The 21,853-nt window shown below is 39.4% G+C and overlaps 1 protein-coding gene across 1 annotated transcript in view; it reads right to left on the bottom strand.

The window, feature by feature from the left end:
- nrxn2a (neurexin 2a) overlaps positions 1-21,853 on the bottom strand; it is a 219,570-nt gene that overhangs the window by 91,100 nt on the left and 106,617 nt on the right. The window lies entirely within an intron of this gene.

Raw genomic sequence — 21,853 nt, forward strand, 5'->3', positions numbered from 1 at the left:
TGCTTTTGTTTCGAAACCGCCAAAGTGCCGGTAATTGAGTTATGGTAACGATTGTTGTTGGTGGTAATAATACAAAATCTTGAAAACAATTTAAGGGCAAACATGAGAAAACAAGATGAAATACCCCAAAACAAGGAGAGATTCCTTGTGGTTCCAGAGAACCACACAGCAATTGAGCTGCCAGTCTCATAACATGCTTGAGTTTTCACTTGAAGGCACTAGTTATATCAGGGTAACTGACAAATTATGTTTGCATACACTTTACCAATGATTTAAGACAGCAAGACCCTCTCTGACGTTAAAGGTGCTAATCAGACATGGGTAGGATTACACTGAGACAGTTTCAAACATGAAGCGCAAGAAAGGGGGAAAAAAATGACGCTTGCTTGACATGCCAAGATTGTGATCAAACGCAGCTGTACTTATTAGGTGGCACCATGCCCAGGGGGTCCAAAAGGATTGCATAACTTCAACATTGCGTATGCTGCCGGGCCACAGTAGCACACACGCTCATAAATGGGCACATACAATTCATACATATACACACATAAACTCCATGGGGACTTGTGACTGACTGCAATCATAAACTCGTAATTTTCTGTTTTTGCACTTTTGTACTGAGCTCAACAAAGGAGCGGGCTGTGAAGCAGTCTATGTGCTTTTGGTTACAGAATCCACTGAGAATCGGTCTGAAAGCCTTTTTGGCTCTCTGAAAGTGCTCCTGCCGTCATTCAGCCCAAAAGCCCGGCTATTAAAGTGATTTAGCTGAACCATTTCAGCCCAGGTGAAAACGAACAGGTTCATCTTAGATCCACCAGCTCTACTAGGGATGACTCCACTTGTCCTATCCTGCCTTCTGCCCACTAGTGATTTAGTTTAGGCTATCCAGCACTGAATAAAAACATTTTCGCTATTCCATTCAAAAACCAAGCAGTGTATTCACACGGTATGTGGCAGAGCTGACAGGAACACAATGCCCACAGATGATCACGTGTAGACAGCTCTTATATTTAGAATTGATATGTACAGAGGACGCTAATTGGCTGATCCGTGTGAAAAGAATGCACTTTGTGAGGAGCATCTGAGAATAAATAGATTGGAAACACAGTGAATGTGTCAAAAGACTGGGTCTCAAAGCTCTCTGCAAAAGGAGGGCACAAATGTGAACACACGAGCGCTGCGCACAAGACTAATACTTCAGGTGTGATGGAATGAATGAGGAAAAGGAGGAATGAAAAGTAAGACAAAATTTCAAAGCATCTCCACAAAACATGACACAAAAAAAGACTTTGACATGTCGCCCTCATGATTCGGCCTTTGCTCAATGGATGTTCATACGGGAGCCTTGGTTTAAAAGCATCTGCGAAATGCCAAATTGTAAATTGTAGGAGCCCTTCGGATCAAAATCACAAAGCAGACACCTTTGAATGGTCTCCACAAAGTGCTTGTCTTTTGCAGTTTTACTCTCTGAAGGAAAAACAAAATGTGTTAAATCTGCCTATACTACAGAAGATATATTTCCTGCAATGCCTTAATGCAGCACGTGCTACATAAAAAATAAATAAATAAATACTGTCTTTACATTTGTTAAAATGAAAAGCTACCTATGGCACAGAATTAGATGTGGAGCCAACTGACATGTGATATTGCTTCATCTCAATGTTAGTTTACGAGAGTTACAGAGTAAGAAAAGGGGTCCAGTGCAACACTTTCAAATCAATAATGCTAAGGCCATGTTTTGTATTCAACCAGCCTAATTTTACATTATGTGCTGGTTAGTTCAGTATAAGACTGCTGAGTGTTAACAAAATTGCAACCCATCCTTTTAGGATATTAGCACTTCTTAACAAAATGTTGTTTGTACACACTGTCCTGTTTCCATGTGGACACAGATCATGAGTTTCACATAGGGAGTATCCACTGCTCACTCTACGGCATCATTGTTATCTGTGCAGACTCTAGGGTGACAGATATTTGTGTTTGGCTGTCCGTGTTGTGAAAGTGTTGTGGTTGAGTCGCTATTAAAGCTCCAAATGTAACATTCTAATGTTCTCCTCCTGGTAATTCTGCAATTAGTTGAGCACACACTGTTGTGTTGGTAAGAAGGGGGTTTGAGTGTACATATGTGCCTACCATGGCTTGTTTACTTCTTTTGGTCAAATTGTGTAACATACACCCACAGGAAACCTCACGTTGTTCTTTTCATGAAGCTGTAGTTTCCGTCACGCTTGACCAAACATCCTGAAAATGGCTCAGTGCTCGACGTCAAGGATTTCATGCACAATTGATTACTTACAGAAAACCGTACTGACTCAGTGTGTATCATCTGAACACACAGACACACACACACACACACACACACACACACACACACACACACTTCATTAGAGTGTAAAGATTGTGAACTTTGTAAAAAAAAAGAGAACAGCAGTGCTAACAACGCTACAGTTACTATGTGAGCACTGACACGTAATGTAAAATGCTACCACTGATTTCTTTTCTACTCTACCCATATGTAAAAAAAGGACACTTTAGGGAAAATCTTTTGGTTTAATGGTAAATGTTATCTGTGTGCTTTAAAGACATGTCTAGTTGGTGAATCAAAACCAATGTTATCAGCACAGCTGAAAAATGATTCACTTAGCTGGCGGTCAATACCTGGATCACTGTTCAGCCTACAGAATTCTTAAGTTGGGGGGGAAATAATGTTGTTCGAGATCTTTTTGCGAGCGTGTTCTCCTCAAGGGATTTCTGTTAAGAACAGTGTATATGTTTTCACCATTGGCTCACTAACTAGCTTATTACTTCAATAAAATGGGAAACTTTAACATTTGGCAGCCCACACAGAAAGAAACTCATGCGTGGAGAGACGTGCTGATGAGGGCTTCATTGGAATGATGTCACAACTTTTGTGTGTTAAGTGTGCTAAGATAACAGAAGTCAAAAAAGTACAGTCATTCACACTCCCACAGTCACTCATTCAGATGACTCTTCTATATATTATATATATATAGTTTTAACAGTTGGCTGGCTTACACAGGCAACTTCTCAATTTCTCTTTTTATCTCACTTAAATTACTCAGATGGTGGAGAGCACTCTTTTGATCTATTGTATGAGCAAACTACAAAGACATTTTAATGAACGTTGACGTACAAGAAAGATCATCATTTTTAAAGTGAGTCATCTCCAAATGAGTTCACCACAAACTCCCCCAAGAATATCCTGACTTTAGAGCATAGAGATCGACATTTAAAGACAATGCCACAGAAGAGGCTCTGAGGTCTGAGGCAAAAAAAAAAAAAAAAAAAAGCTTTCAGTATTATACATTTAAATAAAGGGAGCCGAACCCACTAGCCCCGTGTAAGAGATGTCTAAACTGTTTATTGGCAAAGTGGGAGATGTTGGTTGTTTGGTGGTTGTCAATTTGTCTTCTCTCTCTCTCTCTTTTGCAACTGTGAGGGTTGAGCACAGGGTGGTGTCCATACAGAGAACTCAGCTGTAATGAGGCTCCACTCCGGATGGTTCCGTTCATCCCTGAGGCTGGAGCAGTAAGGGAGTATGACTGTCCACTATGGCCCCATAATAAAAGTACCTCGCCTAACCCAGTGGAAAGAGTAGAGGACAGCAGGAAGGCTGGTGATGAAATCGAACGGAAACAAATAAACAACAGCAGGCCTGTGCCCACACATAGATATTATGTATTCAGATCTGCGAGCAATATACTGTCCATTTTCATTTTCCTGGTCATGGTTAGAGTACGCTTTAGAAACTACGTTATTGCATTGTGTCGTTCTCAAGGACAAAGGCAATGAGCCTAATCCTGTAATGTTTAATAATGTCTGGGAACACACTGGGAGGAATTTCAGTCCATTTATCCATGTGTAACATTTCAAGACCCTTCATACCCTTAGGTTTTTCATGGACTGCACAGTTGAACCCACCTCTCAGGTTACGGTTTCCAGTCCTTAAGTGTGATGGTTAATGGGAAATGTTGATTTTATTTTCAGTGAGGCATATCTTCATTGATTTTGAGGTGTGTTTTTGGGTCACTGTTGTACTGGGTGTTTCACCTGTTGCCAAGTGACAACCTCCTGGCAAAGGCAACCAGGGTGTGGAGTCAAAATGTCCTTGTACGACATAAAGTTCATAATGTCATTGGTCTTGACAAGAACCCCGGAGTCAATGGCAATTATCGACAATGAGCCAACACTATATTTCACAGCAGGTATGATGTGAACTTTGGACGCATCTTTACTCTGATACGAATGTTTTTCAAGGCCAAAAATCTAATTTTGGTCTCATCAGACCAAAGCATCTGGTTCCAGTCAGTGTGCCAATGGTGTCTGGCAAACTGAAGCCAGGTGCTTCAATTTGTTTGCTGCTCTAAATAATTCCTCTGGCAACTCGTCAAAATAGACAGTTGGAATGGATGCTCTGCCTGATTGTTGATTTGGAGACTTGGTGACCCCCAGATGCCCCCTAACCAAACTTTGCAGGCTTTAGGTATTTTATTCCCTAGTCCATATTTCTAAAGGTCAGTGATCTTTTTGACTGGTCAGTTTTGTCTTTCCCTTGGTGATGTTACTTAATTTTTATATCCAGGTGAAATACAATGTCACGCAGACTTGATATATATATATGTATATATAATGACTAAGACAAACCTAAAAACATAAACAATGCAATTTAACTTCGTTTTGTCTTTAGGTGTCCTCATAGTTTGGACAAGTTTTGACAAAAACAATTTAAATCAAGCTTTAAAACAACTGTATTAGAATAAAAGAATGCAACAAAAAAGAATAAAAGAATGCAGTTTATTTTAAAACATAAAGTGCATATTATTATCCAGGTTGTCTATTTTATGTAGCTTTTTCTGCCCATCCTCACCCATGGAGCCAATCATTTTGGAGTTGACTATACCCCAAAAGACGAACATACAATGTGAAATTGTGATTAGAGAGTTGACTAAGGAGGTGCAAATGGCTCCACTGCTTTGAGTAGCAGTAGCACAGCAGGGGAATGCAAATCACCTTTGTTTGACTGCACTAATAACTGCATTAGCACCAGAAGACAAAGGCAAGACAAGACTTTAAAGTGCTTCTTTTTTTTGGGTTGTGTTTGCGATTGTTCCCTGCTGACAGTGGCATTTTGACCACTGTGCTGGATCAGACGAGCATTTCTTCTCGATGCACGTTACTGCGTGTGCAATGTGGAGACCCTAAGTGTTTGCCAACAGGCTAATGGGCTACGGCAATTTCTCATTTGTAATAATGATCAAAAAGCAATTACAGCTGCAGGGACAAACACGGCCGTACAAAGGCAATCATCAATCATGGGATGGCCAGGGCATCGACGTTCTTTCATTTTGTGTGTGTTCGGGTATCTGCCCACGTGTTAAGATGTGAAAGTCTGTGCAATTTTGGAAAAACAAAACCCTATGAAACTCTGAAAAACACCCCTACTGACACGCACAAGTGTTGTTTACCCTGTTTCCTACTTCATTCATAGAGTGTGAGTGTTAATTATTAATTGAGAAAAAGAGTGGATGTGACTTCTTAGACAGAGGCACTCTGCTGTCTACAACGCCAACACAGAGGAAAATAAATATAATTCTATGAAACACTAAGTCAAAACAACAATCAAATGGCACTTAAAAGCAATCACAGTTCTTCATTTGTTCATTTATCCTCTTATTCATGCTCTTTGTTTTAAAGGTGATTGATTGTATTTGTCATACTAAGAGACACAGCTGTGTGTTGTGTGACGCCTCCATTGTCTGAGATAATGCTGAAGATCAATGAGTCCCATGAAAAATGTGTTTGTGTGAGGACAGACTGCTTTCATTGTCTTCTATGATTTTTAAGATGAGTGATGATAAATGTGTAAATGTGTGTGTGTGTGTGTGTGTGAGGCCACAAGAGTTCCTAAAAAACCCACTATAAAAATAACTTATTAACTAACTGACTGGAGTGTTTACACTGCAGCAAAATATTTAGGTCTAATCAACACTTAAATAGTTAAATAGAGAGTAGTAAAGATCACAGTTTAAGAAACAGTTAAAGGCTGTTTATGCAGGAGCAGCAGTTTGTTATGGTTAATGAAGTATGCACAAAGTGTTTAAACATAAATTATCATATTATGGCATGTTTATTTGTAAATCATACAGAAAGGATAATTATCTTGGTAGCAACAGTTCCAGTTTAATAGCTAGGAACTGAGATTAGCTAATGCTAGCTCTCTGCAAAGGTATAAAAAACCCTTGCTACTTAACATACTTAACATAAACAAGTGAAAATGTGCTACTGGTGTCCCATGTTACTAAAATAAAATACATTTAAAAATTATAGCATTTTTAATGGCCCTAACTTTTTGTCCTGTTGTGTGACAGAACCAATCAAGATTCAAACATTTCATGAATATGTAAAAAGCCACCACATCCCCAGTGACACAGCTCCCTGCTGTTTTTGCTTGAGAATTGCTGCTTGCAGCTATTTTTTCACTCAGAACTTTTGTATTTTACTAAACACTTCTAAGAGTGATTCTTCTTTTTTGTTTTAATTAACTTACAAATCGCCTCACTAATCCAGAGAGCGGTATTTAAAGTGAATGAAGGTTATCTAGAGAGAGGACAAAAAAATAATACTGGACACTTCTGTCACATTATGTTTCTGTCTGTAGCATTTTATTACACATGCATATCCCCCCCCCCCCCCCCCCCACACACACACATAGGTGATAAGTTGTTCCCACTCCTTCAGAGGAAGAGACTATGATGTCATCAGGTCATTTTGCACTGTGCATATCTTGCATTGTTCATCCAATCTTAACCTCATTCTCTTTATATATGAATAGGTGATGGTGGAGAGGTTCTGACTGCATTCTCAAGATATCTCTACCACATACACCTATATATCTTTTCTCTGCTTTGAAGTAACCTAGTTTGGAAGAGTTGTTGATGTAACAGTGTTTGAGTCATGCATGCCATGCATGAGTCACGGGCATTGCCAATCAATGGAAGAAAATATGTCACTTCTAAAGAGCGGGTACGAATCGGAAAAAATCAAGCGTCACTGTACTTAGAGTCACTGGTTGAAGAGCGTGCTTTCTCTTCAGTGTCACAAACATGATGTGTATGCATATGTCAGAATGATGACTGCACAAGCTCAGTAAAAAAAAAAAAAAAAAAAAAGAGAGAGAGAGAGGAATGTTGAAAGATCATCAGTTTTTCAGGGCAGAGTTTGTGGAGGATACTGGAGCTGTCATGACTGTGATTTTAAAAACTGTAATTTTTTTGAGGTTTCCTATCAGCTGAGAAATGTAAAATAAATTTCGTTTATTATGTGCGAAAGGATCTTGAAAAGTAAGGTGTGCTGTTATTATTATTATTATTATTATTATTATTATTATTATTACTATTGTCAATGGTAGTAGCGGTAGTTGTAGTTTTATTATGATGTAAGAAAATGTTTCACTGTGTACAGTGTACCAAACTACAGCTTTATATTTCTAGCATGAAAAACAAAACATCCAATGCACTGTAGTAGTAAATGTCTAATAAAGAAATTTCAATTAATCATCATAACATCACAGACTCCTAAGGTTTTGATTCTACATACAGAGGCACGGGAGTTCCTTCAATGAAAACAAGCATTACCCAAATGCACTGTTAATGTACTCCATATAATCCTGCATCCTGTATAGTCAGGTGGAATTAAAAAGTGATTATCATTATTATTGTCATTATGTAAGAGTCTCTGAGCTTTAAGAGAACTCCCAGAGCTTCAATATTGTCTCATCAAGCTGTCAGCTAGTGGCTACACGGAGTCTGCCAACGTCCTCGCCAACCTCATCCCAGTCTTCTGTCCTCTCCTCTCCTCTCTCCATTTCTCTCTCTAACTGCATCCTGAGGGACTATCCCGTGTCATTACTCTCTCTGAGCAGTGGAGCTGAGGGCAGTAAATAGCTGCCGGGCTGCAGGGCCGCTCGGTGTGATGGGTAGGGAGAGTGAATCAGCTCCCACTGTATCAGGTGTGAGCAGGGACACACGAGAGCAGTGGTGATGTGGTTACTGAGGTATGAATTTTTCAAGCTCTGCCCGGGCGAGACAAATGATGTTGCCTCTAGAAAAAACACGCGTCATTCTGGAGTAACTTGAAATATGTAGAGGGGACGTTTGAGAGGACTTGGAAAACATGAGACTTGTCTGTGCGTGTGAGGACATATGTGTCTGCGCGTGAGTGTAAGTGTGTATGTGCACATGTAGATACGAGTGCGTACATCTATGCAGATGAGAAGAAGTGGTTGAGTATTGATTGACTGTAAAAAAAAAAAAATGTGTTTGTGTGTGTGTATCGCAACACATAAATGACACATATACAACTATCCACATGACTGTGTACATCAACACCCACTAAAAATCTAACCTGTGTTACTTGGGGAGGGGGAGGCAGAGCAGGACTGTGAAACACAGAAAACCAGCCCAATGGAGGCCCCAGCCTGCGTACAAAATGAGTCATTACATTGTGCAGGAGTATGTAGTGCACACTGCAGAGCTACAAAGGACTGGAGGAGGGGCAGAGAAGACGGGGGTGGGGCGGCTACTTGGCATGCGATAAGAGTAAGCCAGCTGTAGCAGCCCCAAAAATCTGGACAGGCTGCTACCACCTAAAGGATAACCTGGCTGTGCTATTCATTCGAAGACAGAGAGAGAGAGAGGGAGAGAGAGAGCGAGAGGGAGGAAGGAGGGAAAGAGACAGAGAGAGAGAGGGAGAGAAAAGGAGGGAGAAACAGTGTTCTTGGCACACTGTTAAGGAAACCATTGAACATCTCTGTGTTGGCTGTCATGATACCAGAGATAGATGAGCAGTCGTCGGATGCGAGGAGGGTAGACTCGCTAGCATTCAAGTGTCCTCGCCTTCATTCTAAAAAAGACAAACGGCTGCCAGTGCGTGTAAGAGCCACGCCATCAAAAGCTGCGTTGTTTTTCAGTGGTGAAAACAGAGCAAGGACTCCGTTCTTATCCAGAACGGCAGGTGTTTCTCCTCACACTCATAGCCACGTTCGCTCAGAGCAGTGTAAGCACCATTTTCTCTAAAATAGATGCCGAGGGGGGGGTTGGGGGGGACTGTTCACAAGGTGGCCACAAAAGTGTTACAGTTCCAGATTTGCTTCGACAGCAGTGTGAGAGAGAAAGATAGCGGTGTCTCCACAAGACACTCTGGCTCTAACTCCTTGAGAATGCTAAAACAGTGAGGACAGCTGGGCGAGGGAAAGCATTTACATGCATGCAGTCACACACACACACACACACACACACAGAGGGAGGGAGAGAGAGAGAGAGAGAGAGGAGAGAAAGAGAGAGAGAGAAAGAGAGAGAGAGAGAGAGAGAGAGAGAGAGAAAGGTGGCAAGGGAAGATGAGAAAGAGGATAAAAAAACAGGGATAGAGAGAGCCTTTCCTATTCACTACCCACTGTGAAAGTATACATGCTGTGGGAAGAATCATACATCAATCGATGGTCCATTCCCACTGAGTCTTACAGATTGTCACTTAACAGGGCACAAGCACTGGGCACTTTGCATTAGACTATCACGGCATTAGTAAACAGCTGCAGTGACAAGACTCTGTTTTGTTTCACAGTGTGCATATCAGTAGTCTCATAGTGTTTAGCTGCATGTGTGTAAGGGCCAGCTGCACTACAAGACTGATTCCCATTCTAAGAAGTATTTTTCAACAATGGAACATTCCCACAAATACTACAGAAAGTTTGTATGTTCTCTGCTACATGCTTCAGATATATACAAATATGTAGACAGGACAATATCTGTATCTATCTATCTATCTATCTATCTATCTATCTATCTATCTATATATATATATATATATAGAGAGAGAGATTATAATATAAGCAAGGATAAATCTATCCATCTATCTATCTATTTATAGACAAGATCATAAAAAATGATAGATTACACGGACTGCAGTTTTATGACGACTTCATTCGTGGGATTCAGCTTGAAAACTTTTGCACCATTCAACTGGTAAAAGGAAATTTGCATAATTGATGTAGCTGTCCGCACGGACCCTTTTAATTCCCTCTTCTGCTTCTGTTTCATTCTGTGTTTTTGTCCTTCGTATTGTTTTCTTCTAACCATTTTCTGTCACTGAGTTTTCTGAATTTGTCTGGATGTTTTGCCTTTCTAATTTTTATTTTATTTGCAGTTTTGTTTTTCTGGCTTGAGGCCACCATAATCTTGACTATGCAAATTCAAACCCTTCTCTGTTGCTCACATACACAAGGGGTATTGATTTGACTTCTTTTTTACCCAGCTGCTAAGTAGTCAAACAATGTTGAAGTCAAGCAGGGTGGCGCCAACATTGCATTTGATTTCATTCACACTGACAGGCTGACTTGAGATCAGCTTTTCTTTTCTCTCTGACTGTTCATTTTAATTTCATAACAAGACCCACCTCTGATATCATGTGCTTACTGACCTCTCTTATGAAATGGTCCACATGCTCAAACAATCAACAAGAGAATCGACAAATCGTCTGTTTGACAGTCACATCCGCCCTTATCATCCAGCCAATCGTGTTTGTCGCTAACACAGCAGTTTGGATCCTACTTACAGCAGAAACTGGCTTTGGCTTTGTCTGACTGCAATAACCATGGTGAAAAAAACAGCAAATCTTTTAGTAGTCTACTCAGTTATCACTGGAATAGTTTTTTTTCTCCTCAACGGACCTGCCGAGTGAGGGTGACAACCGTTTGAGCTACGTTGTAAGCTGAGTAATTCAGAGTATATGGTTAGCACTTAGATTACACATACTTTGGAACCAGATTTTTTATTGCACACAAATGTGGCCGAAATCATAACTGAGCAGATGTTAATACTTGAGATTTTTTGTTGATCACACTGGTCATTTATGACAGGTATGAGGAGAAGCATCTGAACATTTTTATCTAGAGTGTGTGTATGTGTGTGTGTGTGTGTGTGTGTGTGTGTGTGTGTGTGTGTGTGTGTGTGTGTGTGTGCGCGTGTGTGTGTGCTTATTGACATATGTTACAGAGGGAGCACAGAGGCCAGAAGGGGAGAGTCAAAGGATCATTAATCATTATTGGGTTGCTATTGATTTTTTGTGAACATTAAAATTAGCAATTCTAACCCAGTTCTATTGGTCAATTTTCCAAGCAGATGGTAGATAGGGTTGCAGGGGGGAATCGAAGATAATAGTAATAGGAAAAAATAACAACTCCACTAAAAGCACAAAATGAAAATTCATTTATTGTTCAACACTGACCTGCTGAAGCATGGAATCCATTGTGTGACAAAAATATAACTCTCACATTGTGTTTACATAGCCCAAAGTCCAAAGATAATTCATGTCTAGGAAACAGCAAAGATAAATGAGAACAAATAAAGAGCTGCACTTTAACCACGGCCAGTTTTTCATGACATGCTCTGAAAAAAGAAATAGTAATAATTTAGTTCAGCCACTGGCGTTCTCATAGAAGAATTCTATTCACTTTCCAGCCCTGGTACATACAAACACACACGTGCACACACACATATAGATATATGTATATATGTATGTATGTATGTATATATATAGTAACAGCATAATGGGAGAGGCCGCTTGCCTTGGTTCTTTGTTGCCATTCAGAAACATCACTGACAACTCTCAATGTTCGTAAGGTCGCCTCTGAAAGATCAGTTACATACAAGACCCACCCACCCTCTTGCTAGAAGTGGTCACTCTAAAGTGATTGCGACTGTTGTGAATTGACAGTAATCAGTTGGAGTATTTGTGTACTTCCTTAGAACATTCTTTATGGAGTGAGAAGCCACCATGTTGGCATTATATTGGTTTATTTGATAAGATCCTCATATGTTTTGTATTGGGCTGCCCTGGCTGCATCAAAATGCAAGAAACTATATATATATATGTGTGTGTGTGTGTGTGTATATGTGTGTGTGTGTTTATACACACACACACACACACACACACATATACACTCATACAACAAGACCTGCGACATAGAGACAAGGTTAGTACATAAGAATTTTTTATTTTCAATACAGTAACATAGAAAGAGAGGTTATGCATGGGGGGACAGGTGGATTCTGAAAAGGTGGGTTTTCAGTCTCCTGCAGAAGATGGCGAGAGATTTTGCAGCTCTGATTGACTGAGGAAGGTCATTCCACCACTGCGGAACAAGGGCAGAAAAAAGACATGGCCAAGAGGAACGGCTGCCAGGTTCCCGAAGTGAGGGTACCACCAGCTGACCAGAGTAGGTTGAGCGGAGAGATCTGGCTAGGGTGTAAGGAGTGATCAGAGACTGAAGGTAGGATGGAGCAGAGCATCTTGTGGCCTGGTAAGCCAGCACCAGTGTCTTGAACTGGATGTGGGCTGCTACGAAACCAGTGAAGTGTAGTGAGTAGCAGAGTGACATGAGAATTTTGGGAGGTTGAATACCAAGCATGCAGCAGCATTCTGAACAAGCTGAAGCAGCCTGATAGCGCAGGCCGGTAGGCCAGCCAGTAGTTCGAGGTGGGAGATGATGAGTGCTTGAACCAAGAGCTGCGTTGCTTGTTGCATAAGGAAAGGGCAGATCCTCCTGATGTTGTAGAGGGAGAATCTGCAGGATCGGGTGACCGCTGCAATGTGGCTTGAAAAGTTCAGCTGGTCATCCCGGGTCACACCAAGGTTTTTGGCTGACGTGGAGGGGGACACCACGGAACCCTCAATGGTGATCAGAGCGTCGACTGTTGGGAAGCTCTTTGATAGGAAAAAGAGAAGCTCAGCCCTCTAAAGATTGAACTTGAGACAGTTAGCATAATTCCAGAGGGTAATGTCGGCTAAGCAGGCTAAAATGCGTGACTGGACCTGAGAGCTGGAGGGGGAGAAAGAGAAGAACAGCTGTGTGTCTTCGGCGTAGCAATGGTAGGAAAGACCATGGGCAGAGATAACTTGTCCAAGTGATCTAGTGTAAAGGGAGAAAAGTAGTGGGCCAAGTATAGAACTTTGTGGGACCCCGGTCTGGAAGGGGGGGGGGGGTTCCCTGCAAGAAACCTGGTAGGAATGGTCAGACAGGTAGGATTAGAACCATGTGAGTGCAGATCCTGAGAAGACCATCCCATCAAGGGATGAGAAAAGAATCCAGTGGTTCACAGTGTTGAATGCTACGGTCAGGTCAAGAAGTATGAGGACAGAGCTGAGTGACTTCGCTCTAGCTGTGACTCCAAGGAGGGCTGTCTTAGTGGAGTGGCCAGCTTTGAATCCCGACTGGCTCATCATTGATAAGTTATGCCTTTAACTGTGTCCATACTTTGCACTGGGTTATTGCATTGAAAATAAAGTAACAAAAGGACTATGATGTTTGTCCTTGTATTTTTATGTGGTAAATTGGGGAATTTGTAGTCTAAGAGATTACCCTAAATGAAAGTAATGGGTAGTGTAATTACTTTTCAAAAGGAGTAACGAGTAAAGCAATCCCATTACAATTTAAAGAAGTAATTGGTAATTTATAACTAATTACTTTTTTTCAGTAACTACCCCAACACTGTGTTTATATATATATATATAGAGAGAGAGCAAGTCTATTTGAGATGAGAGACACACATTTCTCATTCAAATTCTTTGGGTATTCTGAGAAGCCGGGTGTTTATATATAATCAAACTAATTTGGGAGTGCTAAGCTTTGCTACAAAAAAACAGTCAGTCACCTTGTTTTCTACAGCTAATGGAATTAATCATTAATTTTAAACAACACTGCACTCTGTTCTTACTGACCCTTGCCAGTCTTTCATCAGAAAGAATTAAAAGCTTCTAAAAATAACTTTTTAGAGAACACTTCAAGTACATGTTTCTTTTCCTGAGTCAACTTCTTCATTAGCTTTCAAAACCGTGCGATTTGCATAATTTTGTTGAGGCACTGGGCAAAAAAATTAAGAGGAAACATTTCCTGTGAGGACATGGTGGAACACATTTGTCTCGGTCCCAGTGTAAAATCATACCCGTTACACAAGAGGTGTGGTGGAGCTGGCCTAACTCCTCAGTGGAGATCGATTGTCAGAAATGATAGTGACATTTAATGGAAACTGGGATGACATGGCTGAGTAACCAAGCCTTAATGTCTCCTCTCTCTCCCCCTCTGAGAGTAAAGATAAGAGGGGAAACAGGGAAAGGCAGAGAGAATGGGAAAATGTTTTATTACTGTTGTGAGCACTCTCACTCAACCCTTACTTGTTTCATGGCAATAAACACTTATATCACAGAAATCAGCTGCACCTCAGGTGAAAGAGTGTGTGAGTCTGTATGCAGCGCATCACACTCTGTCTCCCTCTCTCTCACTCTATTTCTGTCTGTATATATACACGTGTATGTGTGTGTGTGTGTGTGTGAGAGAGAGAGAGAGAGAGGGAGAAAGAGATGTGATGTACATGGAAATAAAAATCCTGAAGTCACTGTTCTGAATTTTCTAAACTATTATTATTATTTTTTTCAAATTTTCCAAGGCACTTGCTGAGTCTACACACTCGGCCAACTATCTGTCCCTCTCAGATTCACAATGAACTCCAGAGGCTGTGTCACATTCCTCACTATGGGCTATGCTTGAAATATTATTAAAGCAGGTTGACTGTGTGCGTATGTTTTAGAACTGCTGTCACATTTCAAAACCGTCAGAGACAGATTTGATATTCAGATGCTATCAGCATTACTCATCGTCCATTCGTCCCTGAGGTAAAGGACAGTTCGGGTGAATGTGAGTAAGAGCTCTTGTTGTTATGGCAGTGCAAAGGAAAAGTATATCGTTAAAAAAGAAAAAGAAAAGATGGTGCTGGATGCCGGATGCAACACATCTTCAGAAAACAAAAACAAAAACAAAAAAACAAAACTGATTTACTCCTATGGTTCTGGATATATTACGATGCCGCAGTTCATTTTTGTGCCGAGAGGTACTGCTTTTTCCACCCGCGTTTTTGATGGGCACTTGATTTCTAAAGAAGAGCCATAATATTCTGCACAAAGAAAAACAAACACAGCCAAGGAATATGAAGGCAGAACAAATTCTTTAGGGCAGAGACCATCCGTATTGCAAGTGGCTTGTTTGAGAATTTGATAAATTTCTCTGCTTCCCCCTCCCACTGTTTCCTCCTGAATATGGCAGCCGCAATTTCCCGTGAAATCTCCTGTTCACACAGGAGTCACTTCAGTCTAGGTGGTAGAGACAGGAAAATGATTCCTTTGAATGTGTAAAGCCATCCACTGTATCTTGTCACACTACAAGCTGCTTAACATCACAGAGTGAAGACGACTACTTGTAGGAGGAAGCTATTCATTCGACGTTACCCCTGCATATGTGTTAGTCAGACTATCAATGACCACTGTAGACCATCGTGACTGGAAAAGAGACCTTGGCCTCTGTTCAAACTAAAAGGAACATTGTGTTCTTCAGGCTGCGTTTAGCAAGTGTGGCACAGCTGAGGTTTAAGATGTTAACAGACTTTGAGTTTGACACTGTGTGTGTGAGGCAGGTACGCCACCCAGAGACCTTAAAAATTAAATGTTTTGATCAGATCATTTAAGTGTATTATACTGTAATTAAGCTAATTACAACATATTGAACTGAACCAAGCATAAAGGATAAGTATAAAAAAAGAGATTCCATGTTAAACAAATGCCAGTTTTTAAATGTGCCGTCTGGTTTCTTTGACAAAGATTAACACCAGCCCTGGACTAACTTGCATTTTAAGTGGAAAATATCCATCAATAGTTTAATTTAGACCAGAACTCGGCTTATATCTTGTCTGAGAATCCAGGTCTATTTGTCAGGACAAAAGTCTCATGACAGTTTTGCCTTACATAACATTAAATTTATAGAATATCAAAACTATTTATTCTTCAAAATATTCATATTTTGATTTGTCTGTTACTACTTCCAGCGTCATAGTACAAATCACATGAAACATCTTTGTGTTGTATTCAAATATTCATAGGAATTCTACCTCAATAATAAAAAGCTGTTTGCTTTGTTTTCTACAGTGTTTACATATGTGACATTGTGTAGGCCACACAACTAGAGTCTCTTAAGAAAGCTGCATGAATTTTGCTTAAGGTCCAAGATGTGTCCATGTTGAAAGCTTGCTGATAGCAAACTAAAATCTTAAAGCTGACACCTCCTTTGTCATCATCTTTCATGCCTTTTCCTCAGAATCTGTGTGATATACTGTAAAGCTTCCTTTTTAGCTTCTTGCAAAGCAGGTGGAAAACTAATTTAAGATGTCCACATCACTCGTAATTGTAAATGAACATGTCTTCCCTTTATTTAGGCTGCACAATAAATCAAAAACCATGCGAGAAGAAAGATAATGAGAAACTAAACACGGAGCAAAAAGAGAGAACAGAATAAATGAGACACACTGCATTAACTTACACATTTGCCAAAAATTCTCGTGGAGGTAGAAGGAAAATAACAAGTGAATTCACAGGAATTAGTTACTTGAAGAAAGAGTATTAGCTCTAACAAATTCATATTCATTGCAGCAAATAAAAAAACAAAAAACAAAAACACTTTATTATTCTTATTGCGGAGTGGCGTTCATACGATTCCCTGTTAGCAGGAGGAAAACAGAAGCTAACAACTCTAAATTCAATATGTTTTTTACAAAGGAGCAGAGGAAGAACAAATCCATATAAGAAAGCAGCTTGAATACAAAAAACATGCAGGAATTATAAAAAAAGAAGAAGAAACATTAAGCATGCTAATAAAGGAATGCGAAGTATCTTCACAGTATTCTGGGTTAGTATGAGGTGCCAGAACAGTGTCAATGCACATTGGCAAAGATTCCACAAGTGACCGTTAGAACAGGATCATAAGGGAGATGTCAAAGCCTTGGGAAACAAGCACTCAGCCCTGAACGTTTTTTATTCACACATACCACTCAAGCACTCACGGGCTTGCTGAGAATAGAGCGAAGGCTAACACATCTGTCCACATGAGTTTTTTTCTGCAATGCACATTAGCCTATTGACCATGTTCTTTACATCACTTACAAGAATGCATCCTTTTTTTTCTTTCTGTATAACACTATAGCAACAGGTTTACACAACACGGAATCATAATATCCCTCTCCTCGAGTTCTCTATGTAAAATTCTTAATGAAACTGCCTACTCATGCCCCTAAAACATGGCTCCTCTTTCAAAAATTATTGAGATTTCTTCCTCTGGTCAAGACTGACATAGGTCAGTATATTCATAGATGACTCTAAGTGTTTTTATTAATATTTAATGCTTGTAGCTATGCTGATATGAGATGATTAAACAGTTGTTGTTATACTGCTGGTCACAAGCCCGTGGCCTTCATCAAAGATAAATAACTGAATGAAAACACTACTTGATTATCAAACATTCTGTACCAATGTCAATTTTCAGTTACTAAAGCAATCTCCTTTTTAAAGGTACTCTTCTGTTTCCACAGTGTAACTGTTCTTACTTTTGTATGACGTGAAATTAATTAGTTCCAGAATTGAGGAACTGGAGGACTGATTCACCTTAGCCCCTCTCCCTCTGTCTCACTTTTTAAATCAAACACCAGGCCTCTGGCAGGGCTACTGGTCTGATGTGGTCTGATTGCCGCTGCTCAGCCCTGCCTTTCTGTGCGTTAATGAGCAGAAAAGCCTCATCTCCACACGTCAGTCTAATCACATTCATAACAGGTCATGCAAAGGTCGTTAAAGGGCGCGACCATCTTAATGACAAGCTTAATAATTGCTGAGGTGGATCCACAGACATCAGATAAAGCAGTTCATAAACAACCTATCAAGAGATCATATAAGGTCTGCTCAGTTATTATTTAGAACATCTTGTTAATATGCAAATACTCGCTCGAAAGAAACAGTTTCACCGTAAATCTTCACATATCTTCGCGAGTGCGATGGTCACCGAATATTATTTGATCGGCGTATATTTGAAAATTCAGTGTATGACTCTCTTTCACCTCTAAGGTGTAGTATGTGATGGATTGGAAAATCCTAAAGTGGCATTTTTTGCATTAGTGACTAAGCCATAGACAATAAGTAAACATGTAGATATTTTTAATTCTTCATAGGCTTTGAACAGCAGAGTTGTGACAAATAAAAACTGAAACAAAAATGAAAAGAAACTCTTGGATAAAGACACACCTATGACCTGAAATAAAAACAAGAAACAAGATGTCCACAAAACTACAACAAAATTGAGACTAGAATCTTTTAGTCTTAATGAATCAATTAAACATAAAAACCAACTATTTACTTGTGCTACTTTTTACATGTACGTGTCATGGCCTAACAACCGTAATTACTTCAGCTAAAATACCAATTCTGGATTGCTGAAATGGTAGGTCACTAAGTGCCAAAGCTTGTGCTCTGTAGAGAGATACACAGCTTTGTCTGAAATTATAGGAGTTCTCTGGGTAAACTGTTGACAGTGAGAAAAGTAAATGAGTTCCAAGTGTACAGGCTATGTGGCACTGAATTAAAATGGAAAACCCCATCAACTTGAAAGTGTATCTTAAGAACCATGCCAGTCTTCTAAAATAAGATAAGTACATGCTACAAAACACAATTTGAGTGTATTGTGAGTCTCTTTGCTGGTAATGTTTCACTCTTCTTTTTTGTCAAAAGTAAATGTGCTCAATTCCTGATGTGAAACATAAATCTGAAATTAAAATGTGAAAGTAAATTGGTATGAATCACTTAAACAAACACTAAATTCACTAAAACTAATCAAGTCATAACGTGAAACTGAAACTGAACTGAAAACTAAAAATGGAATAAACAAAAAAAGGGATAGTTTGATAACCCTGGTCAAAAGAGAGTTTGTAAAACTGACAAATATATGTTGGCAAAACAATCAGCAGCCTTGCGAGGAAACAGAAAAAAAAAAACTGTTATAAAGAATTACCAACCTAAGATGCAAGCCACTGAAATACATTTTGAAATCTGTTCCAGTGTGATCTACACTACAGAACTGCATGTATCAGGGAAAAAAAGTTAGATACTTAGAAAATTTTCAAATATCAAAGTATTTTAGATACATCTTTCAGTAGAGACTCCTTTTGTTTTTTAAAGCCTAACTGAAATGAAACTGAAGTGGGAAAAAATGGTTTTCACCAAATCTTCAGTCAAATGTAACACAAATTTTAAAGGAGGCGAAAAGACAGGGTACAACATTTTCAAACCCTCTATATCTGTAATTATTGGTCTCCTGCCACAAGGGGAAAAAAAAGAAAAACTGAAATAGCACCAGTCATTATTTACTTGGTTGGTTTCATCTGGCGCTCTCGCTTTTAGCCTCGGAGGGAGGAGTAATCATTGTTTTTTAGTACGCTGGTGGAACGTGATCTTCAGCTGCCCTCAAGCAGGAATTAATGAAAAAAACACACAAACGGTGTCCCTGCACACATATGTTTCAGGGAAGTCTATTCATTCCATTACAAATGTACTTTGAAGTTAAACTATTACCACTTACAGCTCTGCATGGGTGGATCCAGAGCAACTTTACAACTGCAACTATTGTAACCATTCTACCATTAAACAATAAGCATGCAAATGAAACAGAAAATCACATATTAATTTCTTTTGCTTACAGTGGGACCATGGGTTTCTGAATCCCTTGTGATTAATGTCCTCATGTAAATGGATACTTGTAATTTTCTTAAATATGAATAACTGTGTTAAGCAATACATTAAAACATCCTAATATAAACTTGGATCAGGCAATCAAATTATGATGTAGGGCTTGTTTGATGAACAATTTATTTCTTTTCCTTACTTAAAATACCACTTCTTTGTCAGTGACAGCCCACACAGACTGTAAAAAACAACTCTTTGAAAGAAAGTGCAGTGCAATTGGAAAGTTGACCTAATTCTGTCAGCTCTATCTCCTCCTTGTTAAGGAGACTGAGTGGTGTTCAGTTTCATAGTGTAAGCGGAAATGTAATACTGCATCACTACAGCTTTGCCTGGAGATGGAACTGGAATGGAGCTTGACACTCTCGATTCTAGAGCATTCTTTTGCCCTCTCACCAATGGCGTTTCTTCACCTCCTGACATCAGGGCAGGATGTAACCTTTTCAACTCCAATTAATCTCTCTCTCTCTCTTTCTCTCTCTGTCTCTCTCTCTCGGGTCTTAGTACTTGTGATACTAGCCAGACAATTATAAGATATCTATGTTTTGTTTCTTGTTAAGTGAAGCAGTTAGTTGTTAGACTTTGGACCCTGCATTTACATGAAGTTAGCTAAGAACCTAGTGAGAAATATCCAGGTGTGAAGCACTGCGGTCACTGTCAGGTCATGACATTTGACCTATTCTAAGAAATAAAGGTCTACTCCTAGCCTTGGTTTTCAGAGTAAATATTACAGTATTCCTTTGTTGGCATCAAGAAAGCTCGTGTAGGCCAAGAAAACACTCTTCACATCTCTGAAACCACTGGCGCCAGCGGCTAGTACCTTTGACATCACATGTGACCACAAGACTGTAGAAGCATCCAGTTTTTATGAACAGTTTGGTGTATCATATAATTGTGCTGCTGAGTGTGTATTCATTATCTAATATCCAGCTTCAAGAAATACAAGCGACTAACCAAACCAAACGTTTTGGAACCCTTTTGGTTTTAGAGTATTGTAAGATGTGAATCCTGTCATTATGCACTGTTCATACCTTTTAGGGTACCACTTTACAATAAGACTACCCGTGTAGAGGATTAATAAATGGTTTACAATTGAGTTACTATAAATGATAATATTAATATCATAAATTATGAACAAATTATAACTCAGTTTTCATATATCAATGCGGGCTCACTATTTGGCAAGATAGAGTTATTTCTGCACTTTTCATCTATCTATTCTGTTAAATCTCAGATCTTGCTAGTTGCTTAGCTTTCTTTCTGTTCTCCTTTCATCAGTGAGCATGTCAGATTCATCTAATTTTTATGACCATTTATTAATTAGTCACTAACATTTATAACTGCCGAAAGGGAGCCTTATTGTAAAGTGTAAAACACACCACCGTTTACTAATGAGTAGCTTAATTTTCTCTAGAGTGAAAACAGTGCCTTTTATTTTGCAACAGTACAAGCCAGGAAGTAACATAATGCTAACACGGCAGGAGGGAAGTACATCATTCACACAGACAATTACATTTACGGTACGCAGATTACATTAAACTATCACAAGAATTGACAACACAATGCAAAGACTACATGATGAACAAAACACATACACTTCTGCTAGCTACAACAGGAGACATAAACTGAACAATAGCAAACTGGGGTTAAACAACAGTCCATCGCCCCAAGGCATGCTGGGAAGCTCCACCCATTTACCCCCAACACGCATCACAATATAACACTTTAATATGATAGCATGTCATATCAACCCCTGTGATAATAATGAGGACGGCTGTTGATAGCATGCTGAAAATGTCAAAGTAAACAATATTGCAGCCTTAGTGTATGAATTTGGTAATTTGATATGAAAATTTGATATGCAATAAATAGATATGCCAAATGAAACTTTCTGACTGTTAAGATATGGTAATCGTGGTTAAATGCCAGTAACTTATTAACAAATATCTGATGGGACTGACAGGTATAAATGCTGGCTGATGGAGAAGACAAAGTAAGCTAATGAGATTGGAGGCTTAACAGTGCACATAAGCGTCGGATCACTATTTGGCAAGCAACAGGTCACTGTTGCGCTTTTTATCCAATGGTTTACAACAGCTTATTAATGATTTATAAAGTGTTCACAACCTAATTAATAATCTAATTATAAACCATTCACAAACCCTTTATAAGGGTA

This window comes from Chanos chanos, chromosome 8 (genome assembly GCF_902362185.1).
Source record: "Chanos chanos chromosome 8, fChaCha1.1, whole genome shotgun sequence".
In the NCBI taxonomy this organism is placed as follows: domain Eukaryota; kingdom Metazoa; phylum Chordata; class Actinopteri; order Gonorynchiformes; family Chanidae; genus Chanos; species Chanos chanos.